Here is a 26,332-nt window from a genome sequence, read left to right as displayed (position 1 = left end):
AAGCCTGGCATCGGGCTCTCTGCTTGGCAGGGAGCCTGCTTCTTCCCTCTCTCTCTGCCTGCCTCTCTGCCTACTTGTGATCTCTATCAAATAAATAAATTAAATATTTAAAAACATTTACTAAAACTTGTTTTATGGCCTAACATGTGATCTGTAGAATGTCCCATGCACATTTGAAAGGAATACACATTCTGCTGTTTATGGATAAAATGTCCTGTATGTATCTGTGACATCTATCTAGTCTAATGTATCACTCAATGCCCCTGTTTCTTTATTGAATTTTCTGTCTGAATTCTATATCCACTGATATAAGGGGGGTGATCAAAGTCCCCTTCTAGTATTGTTACAGTTTCTCAATCTGTAAATTTTTATTTTATGGATTTAGATGCTCCTCCAGTAGGTGCATGGATATTTCAGTTGTTACATCCTTTTGTTAGAGTAATCCTTTTATTAGTATGTAGTACCCTTCTTTATCTCTGGTTAGTTTTCAAGTCTATTTTGTTGGATATAAGTTGTGCCACCACAGCTTTTTCTTTCTTACCTTTTTGCTTCCATTTGCATGGAATATCTTTTTCCAGCCCTTATGGTTTCAGTCTGCATATGGCTTTAGGTCTGAAGAGAGTCTCAGGTAGGCAGCATATAGATGGATCTTGTTTTGTTTTGTTTTTTCTTGTTTGTTTTTTTACTCACTGTCTTACTCCATCTTTTAATTGGAGCGTTTAGAGGATTTACACTTTGAGTAACTCTTGATAGATATATATATATGACATTACTGGTTTTTTGTTTTGTTTTTCTTTTTGCAGTTCTGTTGCTTTCTTCTCTTCCTCTCTTGAGTTGTTTTTTTTTTTTTTTTTAAGATTTTATTTATTTATTTGACAGAGAGAGATCACAAGTAGGCAGAGAGGCAGGCAGAGAGAGAGAGGAGGAAGCAGGCTCCCTGCTAAGCAGAGAGCCCGATGCAGGGCTCAATCCCTGGACTCTGGGATCATGACTTGAGCCAAAGGCAGAGGCTTTAACCCACTGAGCCACCCAGGCACCCCACTCTCTTGAGTTTTGATGCTTGGATTACATTCTCATTTTTTGTGTATCAATAAGTCTTTGATTTATTCTTACCATGGGGTTCAAATGTAATATCTTATATGTACAGCAATTGTACAGTATGTTGATGGTCACTTAAATTTGAGCACATTCTAAAAACACTGCATTTTTACTGCTTCCTCCATGTTTTATGTATGATGTCATTTTACATCTTTTTTATTTTTGTATCCCTTGATCAGCTTTTGTAGATATAATTGATTTTACTACATTTATGTTTCAATCTCCATACTAGCTTTGTAAATAATTATTCTACATTTACTCTGTTTGCTTTTACCAGTGAAATGTTTTCTTTTCATAATTTTCTTCTAGTTATGACCTTTTCTTTCCATTAAAAAAAAAATTCTCCTAAACATTTCTTGACAGGCCAGTTTAGTGATGAACTCCTTTAACTTTAGTTCATCTGGAAAAGTCTTTTTATCTCCTTTTAATCCTGAATGATAATCTGGCAGAGTATTCTTTGTTGGATGTTTCTTCCTTTGAACACTTTGATTATGTCATGCCATTCTCTTCTGGCCTGCAGAGTTTCTGTTGAAAAATCAGCTCATAGCCTTATGAAATTTCTCTTGTACATTACTAGCTTCATTTCTCTTGCTGTTTTTAAGACTCTGTCTTTATCTTTGATTTTGATTTTGAAATTGTTGTGTGTCTTGGTATGGACCTTGGGTTCGTGTTGTTTGGGGCTCACCTGCTTTGAATCCAGATGTCTGTTACCTTCCCCCAGATTAGGAAAGTTAAAGGTTATGATTTCTTTAGGTTTTCCACCCCCTCCTCTCTCTCTCTCTCTCTTCCCACTTGGAAGATAATAACATTCACATTATACTTGATGATGTCACACAGTCTCTTACAGTATTTTTACTATTTATTTATTTATTATTATCTTGCTGTTCAGCATGGTTGCTTTCCACTTTGTCTTTCACATCAGTGATCCATTCTTTAGCATCCTCTAATTTGCTGCTGATTCCCTTTGCTGTATATTTTATTTCAGTTATTTTTTTTTAAGATTTTATTTATTTATTTGACAGACAGAGGTCACAAGTAGGCAGAGAGGCAGGCAGAGAGAGAGGGGGAAGCAGGCTCCCTGCTGAGCAGAGAGCCCGCCGCAGGGCTCGATCCCAGGATCCTGAGATCATGACCTGAGCCAAAGACAGAGGCTTTAACCCTCTGAGCCACTCAGGCCCCCAGTTATGTATTCTTTAGCTCTGACTGGTTACTTTCATGTTTTCTATCTCTTTGCTAAAATTCTTACTGAGTTCATCAACATTTCTTTCAAGTCCAGTATATATTTTTATGACCATGAGTTTGAACTTTTTATCAGGCATATTGCTTATCTTTGTTTCATTTATCTCCTTTTTTGTGATTTTTTTTCCTTATTCTTCATTTGGAATATAGTCCTCTGTTTCTTCATTTCATTTATCTTTCTGTGTTTGTTTCTATATATTAGGTCAGCTGTCTCTCCTGGTCTTGGAAAATAATGGCCTTATATAGAAGGATTTCTGTGGTGCTCTGTAGCATAATCTCCTTTGGTCACCAGAGCCAGGCCCTCCATGGGTTTCCCCTGTGTAGGCTACATGTGACATCCTTTTATGGCTGAGCCATAATTACTATAGGCATATTGGTGGTTTAAGCTTATCCTCAGCCCAACTTGCTATAATGACCCACTTTGCTTATTGCGGGAACACTGGTGGGCCAGGCTTGCCACTTGTGGGCCTAGAAGACTCATCTACAGACCCACTGTGCGTGGGACCAGCCCTCAGCTCACCTGTCTGCTATTAGCCACTGTGACAGTTATGGAGTCATAACTGGGCACAGGATTCTCTGCACAGGCAGCTGAGAGGTCCAGCTGCAGGAAATGTGGGATGCTAGTGTGTGTGCTTAGTTTCCCCACTCTTCAGTGCAGGAGGGGCTGTCCACTGGATGTAGCTCAGAGGAGCGCCTGTTGGGGCAAGTGGGTTGGGTGAGACAGGTTTGCAGGGGAATGCTAGGATGGGTCATGAGGTGCTAGCAAGGGACGGAAAGTGTTAGAACTGGCTCCGGTAAGCATTTGGCTATGCAGCCTGGGGAAGGGTAAGAAAAATGGCACCTACCAGCACTTTCATTCCTGTAGAAAGCTCTGACAGATCTCTGCCCCACCCCAGCATACACATCCTAAAATTAGTAATAAATCTCCTTCACATATACCCCAGACACTTCTCAAACTTCTATTCCTGTACTATGTCTCAGGCTGTTATCTAGTGGCTAGCTCTTTAAGTGATGGGACTCCATTTCCTATTGCCTTCTGGCTCTCCTGGAGTTAAATCCTGATGATTCTCAAAGCCCGATGTTACAGACACTGGTCTTCCTGTTGCAGGTCTCTAAGATCAGGGATGTCCAATGTGGAGTCTGATTCTTTTGTTCCTCGGTGCTTGTGATGTCCTTCCCATTTGTGGTCAGTTATGCAAGAGGTTGGCATCTTCACCCCTCCTACCCTTTTTGACATGGCCTTCTCTCTACAACTAGCTGTGGGAGATCTCTTCTGCCAGTCTTCAGATGGTTTTCGGAGTTAGTTGCAGTACATATAGTTATTGCCTCATTATGTCCATGGGACGAGATGAACTCAGGGTCCTCCTAATCTACTATCTTTCCTCTCTCAGGAATCAGGTCATTTATATATTTTTCCACTTAAACAGCATATCCTTTTTGTTATCTACCTGCATTGTTGGGACCTGTGGTATAAGTTTAAGAATTTAAATTCATGCATATTGAATTATATCAGGTTTATAAATGGCTCAAAAAATAATAAATTTGGCATTATCTTCTAAGGAAGTTCCTGATATTACTAGAAATTATGGTTCAGGAAATAGGGAAACCATAGAAGTGCTAAGAGGACTCAAGTTGTCTTCAGTCTAAGAACTTCCTTTGGTGTAAAAGTTTGGCATGGATGATGACTGCCATGGCAGAGAGAAGAGATCTGTCTTTTTCATAAACTGTGAGCTTTCAGTGGGCTCATAATTTATTTATATGTTCTCCACAGGGTTTTGTAAAGTTCTTTGCATACAGTTGGTCCTCAGCAAACATTTTCTAAATACTTGAAAAATGGGCAATAGGTAAATGCCTATACCATTGAATGCTAGAACAAGAGGCATTTGCTTTTTCTGAACTTCACTTTATTTCCAGTATAGCAGGAACATTGCTGTTGTGAGTGAGATGGATTTGTACTCACCACTGAATTTCCTGTGATAAAATTGAAAATATCCACAGAAATTGCTAGTTCATAGAACTTTAATCAAGATGGTTTGGCTGAAACACTGAGAAGCCACTGAAGAAATTTTCTAACTCAGTAGCTTATCTGAGACATTTTCACATTACCCAATTATTGAATCATCAGGAATGAATCTTAAGTTTAAATCAAGATGACCTGTACATTTTGAGAGTAGGCAGCTGAAATTAAGGGTTCTGAAGACTTTTAGATCTGACTCAAGGTGAAAATTCATTAAAATTTATATGAAAATAATTTCTAAGAATAAAATCCTTCCTGCAAAACCCAAGATGATTGGTACTCTTTATCCCAAGAAATGAAAGATGAAAATGCATAATGTCAATTTTCTCAGAGTAAGAATGTCTTTTAGATTGATAAATTGTGAACACAGCAAGCAACTGCACAATAGACCTACTGTTACATGGTAAGATCTCAATGGAGGTAAAGTTCCTCATCATTTCCTCCCCTAGGTTTGACCTTCAAAAAATGGGAAAATAAATTAGCCTGATATCTGCCCAGATATTAAAATAAAAATCACTGGCTTAGAGAGATTGAGACTCTCAACTCTCTGCAATTTTTTTTTCCTTTTTTCTTTATCTTTACCTTGAAATGTTTAAGATATTCTGAGAAAGTAAATGGGTCAGGATTCTGGAAAACTGTTCTCTTGGTAATAGCAGGGATTCAAAGATCTGGAAAGAGACATGTGCAATGGAGAGATGTTGGTTAAGAGGTAAAAGCTCTGAGTTAGAAGATGACTAAGCTCTGGGGATCTAATGTGTGGCATGGTCTCTATAGTTAATGTATTATAGGCTTGAAATTGGCTGAGAAAGCAAATCGTAGGTGTTGTTATAACACACAGAGGCACCTGGCTGGCTCAGCTGGTAGAACATGTGATCTCAGGGTTGTAAGTCTGAGCTCCATGTTGGATGTAGAGATTACTTAAACATTTAAAAAGTATAAAAATACTAACTATGTGAAGTGATGGATATGTTACTCAGCTTGACTATGGTTACCATTTAACAGTGTATATTTATATCAAAATATATACTTTAAAGTGTATCATTTTTGTCAATCACACCTCAGTAAAGCTGGGAAAAAATAGTTCTGGGGTAGGATGCCTGGGTGGTTCAGTTGGCTAAGCAGCTGCCTTCAGCTTGGGTCATGATCCCAGCGTCCTGGGATCACCTCCCACATGGGGCTCCTTGCTTGGCTGGGAGCCTGCTTCTTCTTTATTTTGTTTTTTAAAGATTTTTATTTATTTATTTGACAGAGAGAGAGATCAAAAGTAGGTGGAGAGAGATTGAGAGAGAGAGAGAAGCAGGCTCCCGCTGAGCAAAGAGCCCAATGTGGGGCTCGATCCCAGGACACTGAGATCATGACCTGAGTCGAAGGCAGCGGCTTAATCCACTGAGCCACCCAGGCGTCCCATGGGAGCCTGCTTCTCCCTCTGCCTCTGCCTGCCACTCTGTCTGCCTGTGCTCGCTCTTGCTCCTCTCTCTCTGAAAAATAAATAAATAAATAAATAAATAATCTTAGAAAAAAAAATAGTTCTGGGGTGAGGTCCAAGAATTTGGATTTCTAACAAACTTTCAAGTGAAGTTGAAGCTAATCCAAGGACATTACTTTGAGAACCTTGTCCTAAATTCTTACATTCCTCTTGCTTATTTTATCCCACCTAAAAACATCTTCTGTGCTGGCTGTTTTATTCTCCTAGGTAAAATACTTCCATGACTTTCCATGATCCGCCTACTGTATTAGGACCAAGCTCCTTTGCTGGCTTACAACCTCCTATGAGCATTCACTTCTCCAGCCTCCTCTTCATGGACTCTCCACCTTCACAGGACACCCCCCCTACCCCCAGAGGCTATTCTCTGTACTTAAGCATCTCCTTGAGAGTAGGACTTAGGTCACTTATTCATTATAATGTTTTCATTGTCTAGTACTTTGAGCTTCACCTCAAGATACAGGTCTTAGCAATTAAGATGGTGACTATATCTGGTCAACTGAATTCAATCCATCAACATAAAATCCATCTAGGGAAATGAAGGGCTTCCAGAGCCAGAGCGACAGAGACCTCCAGGAGGGACAAAGGAAGTAGTTTCCAAAATTGAGAAAGACTGCCTGAATCCCAGGCAAGTAAGAATAATATTCTGCTCATCAAGGGCACCAGAGGACAGCAGAAGTGAGGGGCCAGGGTATCTGGATAGTGACAGTTGGGTGGAGTGGCGGAGTCATGGAGACAGGGCTCTTGCCTCTTGAGAATAAAGTAGATTGGGATTCCAGTTCCAATTTGGTCATTTGCTTTGTGTAACTTACCTTGGCCAAGCTATTTCATATGTCTGTGCTTAAATGTGAAATGAGCCTAATGGTCATTCCAGTGTTTCTACTAAGGATCCTATCAGATCTATCTTTGGCACAAGGTTAAAATTTGTCTCAGTGAGGAACTTGGTCTTCTGAAATTTGAAACATACTTCCATATCTATCCCAGGTAAGATTGAAGTTGATAAAAGATGCCGATACCTGGCTGCCTTGTAAATCTGAATATTAAAACCAGACATTGGGACATTAAAAATAGGATTAAAGATAGGTATAAAGGCATTCGTTTCATTGTGTCTTCTCTTAGTATTAAGCATGCATATGTATATGTATATATATACGTTTTGCATTTCAGTAGGGGATCTGTAATAAACCATGATAGAAACTGAAAGATGAATTATCAACTAACTCTGTTTCTAGTATGAAGTCTTCTCATGTGGCAACCTTTGTTTATTTTCCCATCATGATTATTAATAAAACCCTTAAAATTAAAAAAAAATTAACTTTGAAGAAGTGAGTATTTGAGGAGGTAGCATCTGATTCGGTAACCAGGCTTGAGAGAGAGAACACTTAGTGAGAAAATGTATTTATTATGTTAACAAATGAAAGAGAAACAGGCTTAGTCCTTGGACTTGTGGAGAGGAATGAAGTCATAGAACCTGACTTGGGCCTAAAAATGGGGTTTAGAATTTAATGATAGAATCTCTGAGAACTCTTGGATATGGAATTAACTATGAATCCAACCATTCCTTATATCTGCACTTTATCAGCTGTGAGGAAATTACATCTCTGCTTCCACACAGTGGTAGAAAAAACCAGACAGTTTGAATGAAGCAGGGAATCCCAAAGTAAGTGTGTTTATTAGAAAGTAAAACAGGGTCAGGCCTAATATTGTCATAAATAGAGCCCACTTTAGAAGTATCATTGGACCCAAAATACATGAAGCTGTGCCAGACCAGGAATTTGGGGTTTCCTATGAACAGGCAGGAAAGTGTATAACGAGAGTTCTCCCAACCCAGGCTACAATGATGACCATCTCAAGAGGGAGCCATATGTGGCAAACGGGGAAAATGGAATCAGCCTGCGTAGATTCTTCCTGGAGAGTTAAGACATGGCCTTCAAAATGGGAAGCCTTCTTTGTCTGCATAATTATGTCCCCTTCTGCTATTAGTAAAGTTTTTTGTTTTTTTTTAAAGTCCAGTATGTTTTGTCTGAGCCATAGGATAGAGGAATTGTTCCATACCTTGGTCAGGAAATCAAAGACTGAAGGTGACAGGGATGAAAGGGAAATCTGCCCTTGTATCATCATCATGTTTAAAATGGATTTGAATGTTAATTTCTAGGCCACTATGTTATCCTACTTGCTGTTCTGAACCCACATCACAAACACAAGGCCTCTCTAGAGCAGCAACTACCAAACTGTGGAACCAAAATACCTTCAAATGATCCATTAAACTGTTCCATGGTCAAATAATTATGAAGTTCCGCATTCTATCCCTACTTGAAGGGATAGATACTACAGTTACTGAAAAGGGGCTGCAAAGAAACCTACTTAATTATCTTCCCAGATTGCATTGCACTTATTTTTCCATTCAACAGTGGAGAATCTTCTGGGTGGTAGATATCACACTAGGCTGTGAGACAAAATGGTGACCCTCCATGGCTTCCTATCATGTATAGTTGGCTTCTAAGCTCTGCCCATACCTCTGACCTTCTCTCTCCTTTATTCATTGTATGGCAGCCTCAATGGTTTTCTTCACAGTTCCTGGAACATTCCAGCATGCTCTTGCCTCTGTTCATAAACCCTCTCTTGGGGATGTGGTTTCCCCCCAAATTCACCCCGCTCACTTCCTCATTTCATTCAAGGAGCTGTTCAAGTGTCTCATTCTCAGGTTTGTATTCAAAACAGGCCTTACCTGGCCTCTTTTAAAATAGCATTCACCAGCGGTATGTGGATGGCCCAGTCAGTTAAGCATCCAACTCTGGATTTCAGATCGGATCATGATCTCAGGGTGGTGAGGTCAAACCCTGTGTCATGCTCCATGTTGAGTGTGGAGTCTGCTTAAGATTCTCTTTTTCTCTCCCTTAGCCTCTCCTTCTCACCCCTACATGTGTTCTTTCTCCCTTTCTCTCTAAAAAAATTTTTAAAAAAAAGAAAGAAATAGCATTCATCTTTACATTAAAATTCTTTATTCTTTATTCTGGTGACTTTGTTACAAACCTGCTTGTTGTCTTTTTCTCCCACTAGGCTGTTGAATTCCAAAAACCTACAGCTATGCCTGGAAGGTAGAAAGTCCTAACTATTGATACATTGAATAAATAAATGTTGAAAAAAATAGTTACGATTATTGCCTCACAGAGCTTACAATTCAGAAGATTAAAAAATTTTTGAAATTTAATGGTATGATGAGTGTTGTCATTGGGGTTATAAAGTGCCAGAGCTGAGAAGCAGCATGATCTGCTCGTGAAATAGAAGTTGAGTTTACCTGCCAGAGCAAGGCTGCGTAAGGGTGAGATGAACAGGCTTCAGAACTGGGCAAGTCTTTGTAAACATTAAGGAGTCTGGATTTCATCCCTAGAGCAATGAGCTCATACGACAGGTTTTAAGCAAGGAAAAATCATCTAGATTTTGGAAACATTAGTCAGGGTGCAGTGTGGAAAGTAGATTAAAGGAAACAAGACCGTGGCCAAGGAAATCAGCTCTGGAGATTGTTGAGATAATCTAATGAAGGTACGAGAGTAGTTCATATGATGATGGAGGCAACAGCAATGGAGAGAAATGGCAGAGTTCAGGAGCTATATGGGAGGTAAAATCTATAGGATTTGGTGATTTAATGTACAAAATGAAGCAATTAAACAATGATCCCATTCACCCCCTCCTTTCTTTTCTTTTTTTTTTTTTAACATAGTATCTTTAATATCCTGTAGGATTGGTATTCCATGGACTATGTTATAGAAACACAGTCTCTAAAAAGTTACGAGATCTAGAACTATTACAAACCATGGAGAACTATGGGCAGATGTAAAATGCATCATTGGTTATACAATGACAGGTGAAGAGATGACCTATTTGGGGCCCTGTGAGCATCCTTGCTGTTGAACAGACTCTGAGCAGTGGAGGGATTTATAACCCAATCAACATTCATTGATCTAAGGGAGCTTGATTAGGAAAAGTTTCTAGGCAGGACTGGACTGAACACAAGCCCCCCTCTTTGTCTATAAGGCCTGTTTACCTGTGGAAAAGACTTTTTTTGTTCCTTTCTAAGATGGAAAATGTTTCCATTGCTGGGGATCCTGTGGTCAGAGGCTCACAGGGAACATGTGGAGGCCTCATGTAGTAGAAGACTTCTTGGTCTCAATAATCTAGGTATTTCCAAAAATTCAGCACTTGAGTTTAGGGTCAGACCACACTGAGACGATCCAGGAAGTGTCATTGTCAAACTGGCCTGTGAAGGTCACCCTGTCATGGCCTTGGTTCCCTGCCCTCCCAATAGCTGATCCTCGTCACTGGGATGAATGAGCAGGAGAGACAGAGAGACCTGACCCTCCCAGAGCAAAGTGACACTGACTAGGTACTGTTGTTGAAGTCTGCCCCCTTTCCTGAAGCACCCGCCTTCAGGGCTGGGGAGGACATCCTGGCCCTCAGGACATCCCCACCATATTCCTTCCTGTATCCCAAATGGTCCCTCACCTCCAGCAGGATGTCTAGCAGATGCCCCCTGCAGTAGGCATCTTGAGGGGAGAAGATGGTGGCTGTGCTGTGTGTGGCACTGGTGATGAGGTTCCCACTGGTGAAAGGTCTGCGTGGGATCAGCTGGTCTAGTTTCTCCATGATTTCTTTTATTTTCAGCGCAGTCTCTATTAGTGAAACTGATGAATCCAGTGGTACTTCAAAGGGTAAGGACTTTCTGAACATATTCTATTGCTTCAGGAAAGTAGGGATTCTCAAATTGAACAAGAACTGAAGTGTTCAGGGAAAAGGGGTATATATATATTATCAACAAATAATATAGCTTCTTGTCAGTATAAATTATTATGGTCTGGGTTGTACACATTTCAGTAGATATAATCACAGATCAAAAATGGATTCTAACAGTTTTCAGATTTGGAATCGTAGGAATCAATTTCCATGAAATGTGACTTCCTCTGCTGCCAATAGATGTTTTTGTTTTGAAAGTCACTGGCTTAAAATTAATTATATAAAATAAAGATATAGTATTTTTGTGATGTATTGAAACTAAACTGCACCTTTAATCAAAAGGACTCTGTGGGTCTCACTTCCCTGAAGTGGGAGTTTGGGTGTGGAGGAAACTACCAGCTGAGCCCACATGTGTGGGTTTGTATCCTGTTTTGTTCATTAGGTCATGGTCTACATATTCTTACTTCAATATACCACTCCAGCTTCTCAACACACAAAGGATGCAAGTTACAAGTTACGTATAGGGCTCCTAACAATATAGAGAAAAATATTTGATCAAATGAAATAGGTTTAGTTGACAATGTCATTGTATTCACCTGGACAGCAGTGTGACTATAGGTAATGTCATCACCAGTTTAAAATCTGTTCAGGAGTCTCCCAAGTCCCATAGAGGTACATTTAGCCATGGCCTAAAATGACATGGGTGAAGTCACACTTGGAAACCTACCCCTGTTTATTTGTTAAATGGCTTGTTTTTTATTTTTGTTTTGCTTTGTTTTACTTTTCAAGTTGACTGCTTTTTTTTTTTAACTGAAAATGCCTTTATCTTTTTTATTGAAGTATAACATACAGTGTTACATGTTAGTTTCAGGTGTACAATATAATGATTCAGTAATCCTATACATTTCTCTGTGCTTATCAAAATAAGTGTAGTCTTAATCCTTTTTATCTGTTTTACCTATCCTACCTACTTCCCTCCTGGAAACCACCAGTTTGTTCTACATATTTAAGCATAGGGTTTTCCATTTTTGTTTTTGTCTCTTTTTTCATTGCTTGTCTTAAATTCCACATAATCCCTTACACCTGTCAGAATGGCTAAAACGAAAATCACAAATGTTAAGTGTTGGTGAGGATGCCTGATGCAGTGTTGGTGGGCATACACATTTGTACAGCCACTATGGAAAACAGTATGGACTCTTTCCATCATTTGGCTGTTGTTGCTAATGCTGCCTTAAGGGTAGGGTGCATGTATCTCTTTGATGCAGGCTTTTTTGGATAAATGCCTAGTAGTGCAATTGCTGGGTCATAGGGTAGCTCTATTTTTATGGAGGAACCTCCATACTGTTTTCCACAGTGACTGCTAATTTGCATTCCCACCGAGAGCGTAAGAGGGTTCAAGTTTCCTCAAAATATTAAAAATAGTATTACCCTATGGTCCAGTATTTCCACTACTGGGTTTTAACAAAAGAAAATGAAAACACTAATTCAAAAACATATATGCACCCCTATATTTGTTGCAGCATTTTTTACAATAGCAAAGATATACAAATACCTCAATTGTCCATCCATAGATGAATGGATAAAGATGTGGTGTGTATATAATATATGTAACATTTATCCATTCATCTGTGGATATATGTGTGTGTGTGTATACACACACATATATATAATGGGATATTACTTCACCATGAAAAAATGAGATCTTGCCATTTACAACAATATGGATAGAGCTAGAGGGTATAAGGCTAAATGAAATAAGTCAGAGAATGACACTATATGATTTCACGCATAGAATTTAAGAAATAAATGAAATTGAGTGCTTTATAATATTTACACAGAAAGTCTTAAAATCCAGGTATACTATTTCCTCTCATAATTGTTATCAAAGACTTTTCTGGAATAAGATATTTAGTTATGCCAAAAAAAAATTGTATAACCCCTTCTATATTATACCCTATTAATTAGTTGTCTGAAAGAAAGATTCATACAAAATCCATCTTCTGATTGATGAGCAAATACTGTGTGTTCCCCAAGATTGTCCTTGGATATCTGTCATCAATTTAAATATTTTTGGTTAAATTATAAAATGTTATTAAAAACATTTACAAATTCAACAGATGAAAATGGAGACTTACACTGGTACTAAAATAAAAGTAATTTAAAATAGTATTTCAACTGCATTTCCCCTCAAATACTTTTTTCACTAATATATTTCTTCTGAATGGTCTATTGGCTTTGTCCATTTTTTAATTTCCATGTCAATGTTTTCAATTTCTGAGTCGACAGTTCTTTATATAACAAACATCTTAACATTCAGTCTCTCAATTTTGCAGAAAATATTTGATTAATTGCTTGACATTTTAGAAGGGTTTAATATTTACAGTTAAAGCACTGACGAATTCCTTTGTGACATATTTCTATTGCCTCTAATCTTAAAGACTGTTCTCCACACTTTCATTTCTAAATATTTAATTTTATTTTAATATTTCTGTGATTGAACTTTTTATTCTTCAACTTAGTGAATAGAAAAGTCTGCTCTACTCATTATTATGATAAAGATACTCTCTGCCCTCTTACTGATCTTAATAATTTTAATTTAATTATTGCTAATTAATTACAAAAGGAAGACACACAGTTACCATTTGCAGCCAATATGATTATATCCCCAGGAAATCCAGTCTAGTGAGAGGAACAAACGTGTAAACTTACTACAAAAAAGTAAATAACTTGAATGATACACAAGCAGAATTTTGTGGGTACCTAAAATACAGTAGCAAATTTGGCCTGGGATAGTTAAGAGTGGCTTCATGGGGGTGGGGGATGGATTAGAAGTTATAGTTCAATATATGTGAAATATATATGATGAATATATCAATATAGGTGAATGTGGTATTTCCGTGTGGAGTGATAAGAAAAATCTGGAAAAAGATACTGGTGATGGTTATGTAATCTTATAAACAATTAATTTCATTGCTTTGTACACTTCAGTGGTTAAAACAGAAAACTTTTATGTTATCTATAACCACAATGTTTATAATTAATAATGTAATGTACCAAAATCCATTGAAGTACAGACTTCAAATGGGTGAATTATAAGGCAGGTAAATTTTGTATCCATAAAGTTGTTTTTTTTTTTTTTCTTGAAAGAATGGCTGTACAGGGCTGATACTTGATTCTCAAAAGACTGGAAGGCGATTACCAGATAGGAGGGAAAAAAATCTTTTTTAGATAAGAAAAGCTATCTTTGGTATGGGGATTTTTCTTTTCAGAAAATGTTATTTTCGCTATATTTCTGTAAACCACGTTCATAAGTCCAGAACCATTAACCTTCTTTCAAGCACAAATTTTGAGTCCAGAAAGTGACTAGTGTCCAAAAAAGATCCTAACCTAAATATTTTAAGATTTAAGGGCCTGGAGAAGCTCTGCGGACCAAACTTAATAAAGACCGTCATCCATCTTCGTTTCCTGGTGTCTGACATAGGCTGTCATTGATAATAACTAGGCAATTCTGCTCCCGGATCTTTTTGTAATAAGAAATATCCTACAGTTCTTCCATTAGAAAGATCCACATAATAACCAAATTAAAGAAGAGTCTAGGCTAGGGGCGCCTGGGTGGCTCAGCCAGTTAAAGGACTGCCATGGGCTCAGGTCATGACCCCAGGGTCCTGGGATGGATCAGGTCCAGCTTCCTGCTCAGTGGGAGTCTGCCTCTCCCGCTCTCTCTCTCTCTGCCCTTCTCCCCTACTCATGCTCTTTCTCTTTCTCTCAAATATATGAGTAAAATCTTTAAAAAAAAATAAAAAAAGGAGTCTAGGGACGCATGGGTGGCTCTGTTGGTTAAGCATCTGTCTTTGGCTCAGGTCATGATCCCAGATCGAGTCCTGCATCCGGCTCCTTGCTCAGCAGAGAGTCTGCTTCTCCCTCTCCCTCTGCCTGCAGCTACCCTACGAGTGTACTCTTTCTCACTGTCTCTCTCTCTGTGTCAAATAAATAAATTTTTTTTTTGAAGACTTTATTTGACAGAGAGAGATCACAAGTGGGAAGAGAAGCAGGTGGGGTGGGGGGTGGCGGGAAGCAGGCTCCCTGCTGAACAGAGAGCCCGATGTGGGGCTCCATCCCAGGACCCTGAGACCATGACCTGAGCTGAAGGCAGTGGCCCCTCAAATAAATAAATCTTAATAAATAAATTAAAATAAACAGTAAAATAAATTAAATTAAAGAGTCTAAGCTAAGAAGACATTCTGGATGATTTTTAAGAATTGTAACTTTTTTTTTAATTGAAGTATAATCAACATACACTGTTGTACAGTTTCAAATGTACAATATAATAATTTAACCCTCTGTACATTACTCAGGCCTCATCACCATAACTTTACTTCTAATCCTGTTTTTTTTTAATCTATTTATTTTCAGCATAACAGTATCATTATTTTTTCACCATACCCAGTGCTCCATGCAATCCGTGCCCTCTACAATACCCACCACCTAGTACCCCAACCTCCCACCCCACCCCCGCCACTTCAAACCCCTCAGATTGTTTTTCAGAGTCCATAGTCTCTCATGGTTCACCTCCCCTTCCATTTCTCCCAACCCCCTGATTCTGTTTTATTTCACTCATCCCCTCATTCCTCTCTCCTCTGGCAACCACACATTTGTTCTCTTCATTGAAAAGTCCATATTTTTTTGTCTCTTTTATCTCTCTTCATTTGTTTTGTCTCTTAAATTCTACATATGAATGAAACCATATGGTGTGTGTCCTTGTCTAATTTACTTCATTGAGCTTTATGCCCTCGAGGCTCATCTGAGCCATTACAAATGGTAAGAGCTCATTCCTTTTTATGTATTTTATTCCATTTTATATTCCATTATATAATATACACACACACACCATTACTTACGGTGCATATATACACACACACACACACGCACCCCACATCTTCTTTATCCATCCATAGATGGACAGTTGGGTTGCCTCTGTATCTTGGCTATTGTAGACATGACAACAGACATAGGGGTGCATATTTATTTTTGCTAGTGTGTTCAAAGAAAAATGGTAACTTATTAACATGGAACTTCCAGAACAAAGTGTTGATCTGGTTACTCAGGACTAACATATTTGTCCTTGAGTCTGTTAAAATTCTTGCCTTTACCACTCATTTCCCAACACTGGGTCCTAAATGACTAAGGGAAAAACTCTGAAGTTGAAGAGTTCAGATCTCTTCCACTAGCCAGCGGTCATGCCTGAAATCCAGCTAGTGAATGAGATAGCCAAGGATTCAGAATAGGCCACTTAAGACATCAGATATTCCAAGAAAATAAGGATTTTTCCTTCAACACCAACACAATGATTATATGCTCCAGTAAAAACACGGAGTCATGGTTCTTGGTATCACCATTTATTACCTCTGTAATAATGCATTCGACAAAACTCCATTTCCTCATTGTTAAAGCAGAGCTCTTTACCCATGGGACAGTGCCATTGAAACAAAATAAAAGAATACATCTATTTAACTCCAGGTGTGCCCTACAAATAACAAATCACTGGATCATCTTTTATATCTTTTTCTGGGGTGCCTGGGTGGCTCAGTGGGTGAAGCCTCCGTCTTCAGCTCAGGTCATGATCCCAGGGTCCTGGGATCGAGCCCTACATTGGGCTCTCTGCTCAGCAGGGAGCCTGCTTCTCTTCCTCTTTCTGCCTACTTATGATCTCTGTCAAATAAATAAATAAATAAAATCTTTTAAATAAACAAATGAATCTCTTTTTCCTTTGGCCCATTTTTTTTTAATATAATTTTTTATTTTTTATAAACATGTATTTTTATCCCCAGTGGTACAGGTCTGTGAATCACCAGGTTTACACACTTCACAGCACTCACCAAAGCACATACCCTCCCCAATGTCCATAATACCACCCCCTTCTCCCAAACCCCCTCCCCCCAGCAACCCTCAGTTTGTTTTGTGAGATTAAGAGTCACTTATGGTTTGTCTCCCTCCCAATCCCATCTTCTTTCATTGATTCTTCTCGTACCCACTTGAGCCCCCATGTTGCAACACCACTTCCTCATATCAGGGAGATCATATGATAGTTGTCTTTCTCCGCCTGACTTATTTCGCTAAGCATGATACGCTCTAGTTCCATCCATGTTGTTGCAAATGGCAAGATTTCATTTCTTTTGATGGCTGCATAGTATTCCATTGTGTATATATACCACATCTTCTTGATCCATTCATCTGTTGATGGACATCTAGGTTCTTTCCATAGTTTGGCTATTGTGGACATTGCTGCTATAAACATTCGAGTACACGTGCCCCTTTGGATCACTACGTTTGTATCTTTAGGGTAAATACCCAATAGTGCAATTGCTGGGTCATAGGGCAGTCCTATTTTCAACATTTTGAGGAACCTCCATGCTGTTTTCCAGAGAGGTTGCACCAGCTTGCATTCCCACCAACAGTGTAGGAGGGTGCCCCTTTCTCCGCATCCTCGCCAGCATCTGTCATTTCCTGACTTGTTGATTTTAGCCATTCTGACTGGTGTGAGGTGATATTGCATTGTGGTTTTGATTTGTATTTCCCTGATGCCAAGTGATATGGAGCACTTTTTCATGTGTCTGTTGGCCATCTGGATGTCTTCTTTGCAGAAATGTCTGTTCATGTCCTCTGCCCATTTCTTGATTGGATTATTTGTTCTTTGGGTGTTGAGTTTGCTAAGCTCTTTATAGATTCTGGACACTAGTCCTTTATCTGATATGTCGTTTGCAAATATCTTCTCCCATTCTGTCAGTTGTCTTTTGATTTTGTTAACTGTTTCCTTTGCTGTGCAAAAGCTTTTGATCTTGATGAAATCCCAATAGTTCATTTTTGCCCTTGCTTCCCTTGCCTTTTGCGTTGTTCCTAGGTGGCCCATTTTTTATTGTGTTAAAATATGCATGACATAAAATTTACTATAACAACTATTTTAAGCATACAACTTAGTCCCATGAAGTATGTTAAGCAATATATTGTCATCTTAAAAAATTTTCACTTTTTATTATGGATTTTGAAAGCATACAAAAGCATAGAGAAGTGTAAGCAGCACTTAGTTCTGCAACGTAGCCATCACTCAGCTTCAGAAGCCAAATGCTTCTGGGTCCCCAGAATCAATCCCACTTAATTGCCGTGGATGATTCTTGCAGTGCATTGTTGAATGCAGCTTGCTAATACTCTGTTGAGAATTTTTGCATCTTGTTCACGTAGTTTTCTTTTTTTTGGTAGTGTGTTTGTCTCGTTTGGGTTTCCCTTGTTATCAAGGAAGTGATAGTCTTTCAGAACGTAGTTAGAAGTTTTCCTTTTTCTTCTATTTTTTGGGGATAGTTTGAGGAGAATAAGTACTAACTCTTTTTTTAAGTGTTTGGTAGAATTTATTGGTGAACTCATCTGGTCTTGGAATCAATGTGAGTTTTTAATGATTGATTCCATTTCATTACTAGTAATTGATTTTAGATTTTTCTATTTCTTTCTGACTCCAATTTGGAGGATTGTATGTTGTGAGGAATTCAGCCTTCTACTTTGTCCACTTCGTTGTTATATGATGACCAATCCTATTTCATTTCTATTGCTACCCACTTCCTGCCCATCTCCCTCTTACTAGATTATTTCAAAGAAAATCATATTGTTCAATCTACAGATACTTCAGAATGGGTTATAAAAGATGAATACTTGTTTTTTTATAAAAAACATAAACACAAACTATCATTTTATCCAAATACACAATAATTCCTTAAGGTTTGTGTACAAATTTCCCTTAGTGTTTCATAATTTATTTTTTTCTTTTTATTGAAGTATAGTTGAACAATATATTTCAGGTGTACAACATAGTAATTCAACAATTCTATACATTACAAAACGGTTACCACAAGAAGTATGGTTATCATACTTATTATATGTCACCATATGATAAGACATTATATGTCACCATATGTTATTAAACTATTAATAACTGTATTCTCCATGCTGTACTCTTCATCCTCATGACTCATTTTATAACCGGAAGTTCGTATATCTTAACTCCTTTACCCGTTTTGTCCATCCTTGACACCCCTCCTTTTGGAAACCACCAGTTTTCTGTATTTATATCTATTTCAGTGGTATTTTTGTTTTGTTTGTTCACTTGTTTTTTATATTCTACATGTAAGTAAAATCATATGGTATTTGTCTTTCCCTGTCTGCTTATTTTACTAAGCATCATATCTTTTAGGTCCTTCCATGTTTTCATGACTGGCAAGACTTCATTATTTTTTAACAGCTGAGTAATATTCCTGTGTGTGTGTGTGTGGGCGCGCGCACACACACATGCATGCACACAAACGCACATCTTTATTCACTAATTTGTTGATGGACACTAAGTTTCTTCTATATCTTGGGTATTGTAAATAATGCTACACTAAACATTGGGGTGCATATATCCTCTTAAATAAATGTTTTGGGTAATAACTGGGTATTTGGGGGTAACTGGGTTTTCTTTGGACAAAAACCCAGTAGTGGAATTGCTAAATCATATACTATTCCTCTTTTTAATTTTTTGAGTAACCTCCATACTGTTTTCCATAGTGGCTGCACCAATTTACCTTTCCACTAGCAGTGCACAAGAGTTCCCTTTTCTCCATATCCTCACCAACATATTTATCTTTTTGATACTAGCCCTTTTGTCAAGTGCAAGGTGATATTTCATTGTGGTTTTGATTTGCATTTGCCTGATGATGAGTGATGTGGAGCATATTTTCATGTGTCTGCTGGCCATCTACATGTCTTCTTTGGAAAAATGTCTATTGAGATTGTCAGCCTATTTTTTAATTGGATTAGTTCAGGAGAGATTGTCAAAGTTGTATAATTTTATACTTTTTGGATATTAACTCCTTCTTACATGTATCAGTTATAAATATATTCTCAATTCAGTAGCTTGTCTTTTCATTTTGTTGATGGTTACTTTTGCTGTACAAGAGGTTTTTACCTTGTTGTAGTCCCAATGGTTTATTTTTTGCTTTTCTTGCCCTCACTGGTGGAGACATAGCCAGGAAAACGTTGCTAAAGCTGATGTCAGGGATTACCACCTGTGAGTTCTTTGAGGAGTTTTATGGTTTTAGGTCTCACATTTATGTCTTTAATGCATTTTGAGTTTATTTTCTGTATGGTGTAAGAAAGTGGTCCAGTTCCATTTCTTTAACGTGTAGCTGCCCAGTTTTCCCAGCACCACTCACTGGAGACTGTTGTCTCCCTGTGTGGATCCTTGCCTCCATTTTTGTAGATTAATTGACCATAGAAATGTGGATTTATTTCTGTCTCCTTATTCTGTTCCATTGATCTATGGGTCTATTTCTGTTTCAGTACTATAGTGTTTTGATTATTATAGCTATGTAGTATATCTTGAGATCTGGGATTGTGATACTTCTGGCTTCATTCTTCTTGCTCAAGATTGCTTTGGCTACTCAGGGCTTTTGTGGATCCATAGAAATTTAATATTATTTCTTCTAGTCCTGTGAAAAATGCTATTGATATTTTGATAGGGATTCCATTGAAAGTATAGATTGCTTTGGCTGGTATAGGTATTTTAACAATATTTTTCCAATTTCTTAACATGGAGTATCTTTTCATTATTGTCCTCTTTAATTTCCCCTTTCCATGTTTTATAGCTTTTAGGGTACAGGTCCTTCATCTCTGTGCTTAAGTTAATATCTATAATTCTTTTTCATGCACTTATAAATGGGATTCCTAATTTGTTCCTGCTACGTTGTTAGTTGTATATAGAAGTGCAATATATTTCTATATATTAATTTTGTATCTCACAACTTTACTGAATTCATTTATCACTTTCAGTAGTTTATTTGACGGTGTCTTCAGGGTCTTGGATTTACAGTATCATGTCATCTGGAGATAATGACAGTTTTACTTCTGCTCTTCCAACTTAGATGCCTGTTTTCCCTGTCTGTGAGGACTGAGGACCTGTGGCGAGGTTTTCTATTACCACGTGCAGCAAAAGTGGCAAAAGTTGACATCCTTTTCTCTTCCTGATATGTTTTTCACCATTAAGTATGAAGTTAGCTGTGGGTTTGTCATATATGCCCATTATTAACTTGAGGTATATTCTCTCTAAACCCATTTTGTTGTTGAGAATCTTTATCATGAATGGATATTGAATTTTGTGAAATGCTGTCACTGAATCTCTTGAAATCATCATGGGATTTTTGATCCTTCATTTTGTTAATGTGGAGTATCCTGTTGATTCATCTGTGGATATTGAACCCCACTTGATAGCTGTGAATGATCCTTATAGCAATTGTTGAATGCAGTTTGCTGATATTTTGTTGAGAATTTTTTGCATCTTGTTTATCAGAGATACTGGCCTGTAGTTTCGTTGTTGTTATTGTTTATAGTGTGTTTATCTGGTTTGAGTATCACTATTTTTTGGAATAGTTTGAGAACAGATATTAATAAATATTAACTCTTTTTTAAATGATTGGTAGGCTTTATCTGCGAACTTATCTGGTCCTGGAATCAATATGAGTTTTTAGATTTTTCTCTTTCTTTCTGACTCAGATTTGGAGAATTATATGTTTTAACCAATCCTATTTCATGTATATTACTATCCAATATGGGATAATGAAGGAAGTGTCAGAGGCAAGAAGCATTGAAAGACATGATATTGAGTGATCAAGTCCAGATTCTGTACCTTTTATCATGTTTTCAATATTCTCATTTTCATTTCTATCCTGACCTAACTAGATTGATCAAATTTACATAAGGCAAGAACTGGTGTAGGCAAACCTGGGATATGTATGCTGCATTTTGTTTTAACAAAAATACAATAGAACTAACTACTTAGTGTATAGTACTATGGGGTTTTAAAAATATTTTTTATTTATTCATTTGACAGAAAGCCCAAGCACGGGGAAGGGCAGAGAGACAAGAAGAAGCAGACTCCTCACCAAGCAGGGAGCACAATGTAGGGCTTGATCCCAGGACCCCAGGTTCATGACCTGAGCCAAAGGCAGATGCCCAACCAGCTGAGCCAGCCAGGTGCATCTGTTCAGTTCTATGAGTTTTAACATGACTCTAGGTTTGTGTAAGCATAATCACAATTCAGACCAGGTTCCCTTCTCCCCTGACCTTCAGCAACCACAGATCTATTCCCTGTAGCTACAGTTTCACCGTTTCAAAAAATATCATACAGGTACGGTATGTAATCTTTTGAAACTGACATCTTTCCACCAGCATAATGCACAAGATCTGTCATATTGTCGTAGGTCTCAATACATGTTTGTTTCTTTTGCTGAATAGCACTTCATTATATGGATGTACCAGGTTTGTTTGTTTGTTTGTTTGTTTAACCCATTCACTCACTGAAGAACATTTGCTTGTATCCAGCTTGGGGCAATTACGAACACAGCTGCTTAAACATCCATGTATAGGTTTTGTGTGAATGTAAGTCCTCATTGCTCTATGGCAGTGGTTCACAATCGAGTAATTTTTTTCTTCAGGGAAACTTTGGTATTGCCTGGAGAACTTTTTTTTTTTTTTTTAAGATTTTATTTATTTATTTGACAAAGGGAGAAAGACCACAAGTAGGAAGAGAGGCAGTGAGAGAGGGAGAAGCAGGCTCCCCGCTGAGCAGAGAGGCCTATGCAGGGCTCGATCCCAGGACCCTGAGATCATGACCTGAGCCGAAGGCAGAGGCTTAACCCACTGAGCCACCCAGGTGCCCTCTGGAGAACATTTTTGATTGTCACAACTAAAACAAGATTGGTGTTGTGGAGGGAAGAATTGCTAAGCATTTAATGGGTAGGAGTCAAAGTACATTATTTTACAATGAACAGGATAGCCCCACTCCCCCAAAGAAAGATTTATTGGCCTAAAACATCAATAATTCTACAGTGAGAGACTGTGTTCTACAGTTCATATATAAGAATAAGGTTTACTAGAGTATCGATTATATATACTCTCTCTATATGTTATATATACATATACTAAATATGTACGCACTAGAGTACTTACTAGAGTATATTTATTAGAGTATACAGAGTATATATTACTAGATATATAGAGTATATTTACAAAAGTGTATATTTAACTGTATAAGGAACTGCCAAACTCTGAAGACGGGGCGTGATTTTTGGCATTCTCACTAGCAATGAAATTTTCAGTAGTTCTACATTCTCACAACCAGGTGATATTGCAGGATTTTCTTTCATTTTTTGGAATTGGTGGGGTTTTTTTGTTTTGTTTTGCGGGTTTTATTGCCATTCTAATAGGAATCACTCATCAGAGTTTTATTTGGTTGTTTCCTTAAAGGTAAATAATATTATCTTTTTTATTCCCTCATTTTCCATCCACATCTCCTCTTTGGCAAAGGATATATTCAAGTTTTTTGCCCATTTTTTTTATTGTTTGCCTTCTTACTGTTGAATTGAGAGTTATTTAAATATTAGTTGCAAGTGATTTGTTAAATATGTGATTGGCAAATATTTTCTCCTGGTCTGTAATTGGTCTCTTCGTTTTCTCAGTACTGTCTTTCACAAAAGAAAATGTGTTAACCTTCAAGAAATACAAGTTCAAATTTTTTTTTTAAATGTATGGATTATGCTTTCAGTGTCCTATCTAAGAACTCTGACTAAGCACAGGTCATTAAGATATTCAGGGTTTTTTTGTTTTGTTTTGTTTTTTTTAAAGAAACCTCGATGGTTTTAAATTTTACACATAGATCTATGATCCATTTTGTTGGGTCCATGTTCAAAGGAGCGAGACTGATACAAAGCGCAGGCCAAGTAAAGCTTTATTTCACACCAAGCATCGAGAATCACACTACCAGCCAGGGCCATCTCTTGCAATGAGGCGACCTCTTTCTGCTTTACAGACTAGCTTTTAAGGGCAAAGACCTTGTGGTTGGGCCTGGCTACACATAGGTGGCCAATGAGATTGTAACACAGAGAAAGCTGCATAGCCCTGCTAGGTCACACATAAGTGACCAATTGAATCACAATTTACCCTATAGTAGATATTTGAACTAGCCTATCACCTTGGTCAGAATTGGCGCCCAAAAGGCATTCAAAGGGCGGGGCCCATACTCGTTGGTAGCTAGGGAGACAGTATGCGCCCCACCAATTGGATACCTCCACCTGGCCTGACCCACCCTTGTATTTGGACTTTGTTACCTGGGACTGGTTTCCCAGACTCTTTTTTAAGTAAGTCCCCTGGGGGGTTTGGCAGTTTAAGTTTAAGTTTTACTGCATAAACAACAAAATCACTGTTTAACCAGATGGCATCGGTCTGGCTAAATAGGCCCTTACACATTTGAGTTAATTTGAGGTATGAGACTTACATAGGTCCTCATTTTCTTACTGTATGGATAGCCAAATGATCCAACCACTTCTTGTAAAACTATCATTTTTCCATTGAATTTCCCTTCTCCATTTGCAAAAAAAAAAAATCAATTAGCCACATCTATGTGGTTACACTTCTGAACTTCCTGTTCTGTTCTTATCATATCTGTGTTTATCCCTCCATTAATTCTATCCTGCACTGATTGTTGTAGCTTTGTAGTAAGCCTTGCAATTTTGTAGTATGACCTCCAGTTTTGTTCTTTTAAAAAGTTATTTTATGTACTCTAGTTCCTTTACTTTTCTATGTAAATTTGGGAATCATTTTGTCTAAATCAGCAAAGCTTCCCGTGGGGATTTTGTTTCAAATTGTTTTAAGTCTATAGTTTAGAGACAATTAAAATATTAACTATATGGAAGTCTTCCAATCCAATCAAATAAATATGATTTGCCTCTTCATTTATATAAATCTATAGTTTTTATCAGTGTTCTATAGTTTTCAGACTACATTTTATCTAGTTTTTTAGAATTTTATCTCAGGATTTCATATTTTAACATCTTGTAGATGGTATTATTTATTTTATATTTCTAAATTTTCTTTGATAAAAATAGAAATGCAACCAATTTTTTGTGTTGACCTTCACTATACTATAATCAATGAACTTTCATATTAGTTCTCAGAGCGTTTTATAGGTTCCTTTGGATTTGTACATAGATAATCGTGTCCTGCAAATACAGTGGATTTTTATCTCTTCATATTCAACCTACATGTGCTTGATTTCTTTTTGTTGTCTCAGTGCAATGGCTAGCCCTTCTGTTATGATGTTGAATAGAAGTGGTAAAAGTAGACATCTTTGCCTTATTTATGAAAAAGAACTCAATTTCTAACCACTGACTATAATGTTTGCATGTATTTGCTGTGCATGTTGCTTAATGGATTAAGAAAGTTCTGGCCTTGGGATGTCTGTGTGGCTCAGTCGGTTAAGCATCTGCCTTCAACTCATGTCATAATCCCAGGATCCTGGGATGGAGCCCCACACTGGGCTCTCTGCTCAGGGGGGAGCCTGCTTCTCCTTCTCCTTCTGTCTCTGTCCCTCTTCATTCTCTCTCTCTCTCTCTCTCTCTCAAATAAAGAAAATTGTTTTTTAAAAAAATCTGGGTTTTTAAAAATTGAAGTATAGTTGATATACAATATTATACTAGTTTCCGGTGTATGTCATAGGGATTCTACAATTATATACAATTCAAAATGCTCCCCATGATGGATATAGTTACCATCTGTAACAATACAAAGTTACTAAAATATAATTGAGGGTATTCCGATGCTGTACTTTTCATCCTGATGACTTAATTTATAACTGGGGGTTTGTGCCTCTTAATCTCCTTCTCCCATTTAGCCTGTTTCCTTGCCAACCACACCCCGCAGACAAGTATCACTTTGTTTATGAGTCTGTTTGGTGGTTGTTTTTCCTTTGTTGTGTTCGTTAGATTCCAAATATAGGTGAAATCATATAGTATGTTTCTTCTTCTGAGTTATTTCACAAAGCATAATATCTCTGTGTCTATCCGTGTTGTTGCAAATGACAAGATTTCACTCCTTTGATACAGGAGTAATATTCCATCCTACACATATTTACCACCTGTTCTCTTTATACATCAGCAAAAGAATACTTGGGCCCCTTCCATATCTTGGCTATACTGTAAATAGCGTTATCCATTTGGTCACACTGTGTCTTTTGATTGGAGCATTTAGGCCATTTATGTTTAAAGCAATTGATAGGTCTGTACTTACTATCACTTTCTTGTTTTATAACCATTTTTGTAGTTCTTCTCTGTCCTTTCTCCTCTCTCCCTATTCCCTTACGGTCTGATAGCTTTCTTTGGTGTTATGCTTGGATTCCTTTTTCTTTATTTCTGGGGTGTCTATTACAGGATTTTGATTTTTGGTTACCTCTAGGTTCATACATAAAATGTCTTATGCACCTATCAGTCTATGTTAAGTAGATGGCCTTGTTAGTTTGAACTCATTCTGTGCTTCTGGATCTGGATGTCTGTTTCCTTCCCCAGATTAGGGAAGTTTTCAGCTATTTCCTTAAATACATTTTCTGTTCTCTTCTCTCTCTCTTTTCTTTCTGAGATTCCTATAATGAGGATATTGTTACGCTTGATGATGTACTGTGTTCCCTTAACCTAGTTTCATTTTTTATTATTAATTTTCTTTTTGCTGTTCAGATTGGTTGTTTTCTATTATCCTATTTTCCAGATTGTTTATCCATTCTTATGCCTGCCAAGGTCCTGCTGATACTTGTTTGCTGTGTTGAACAGTGTCCTTTCAATGACTAAAAATGACTACTATTCTGCAGTAGAAATGTTTAAACATAGAAATATTTAAGAGCACTTTTAATAAAGATGATA

The 26,332-nt window shown here is 37.6% G+C and overlaps 1 pseudogene; it reads right to left on the bottom strand.

Annotated features, from left to right (window-relative positions):
- The window catches only part of LOC131829046 (NXPE family member 2-like), a 53,361-nt pseudogene extending 42,796 nt beyond the window's left edge, over positions 1 to 10,565 (bottom strand).
- Positions 10,566 to 26,332: the final 15,767 nt, after the last annotated feature.

This window comes from Mustela lutreola, chromosome 1 (assembly GCF_030435805.1).
Source record: "Mustela lutreola isolate mMusLut2 chromosome 1, mMusLut2.pri, whole genome shotgun sequence".
Taxonomy (NCBI): Eukaryota; Metazoa; Chordata; class Mammalia; order Carnivora; family Mustelidae; genus Mustela; species Mustela lutreola.
This window is presented reverse-complemented; position numbering and strand designations above follow the sequence as displayed.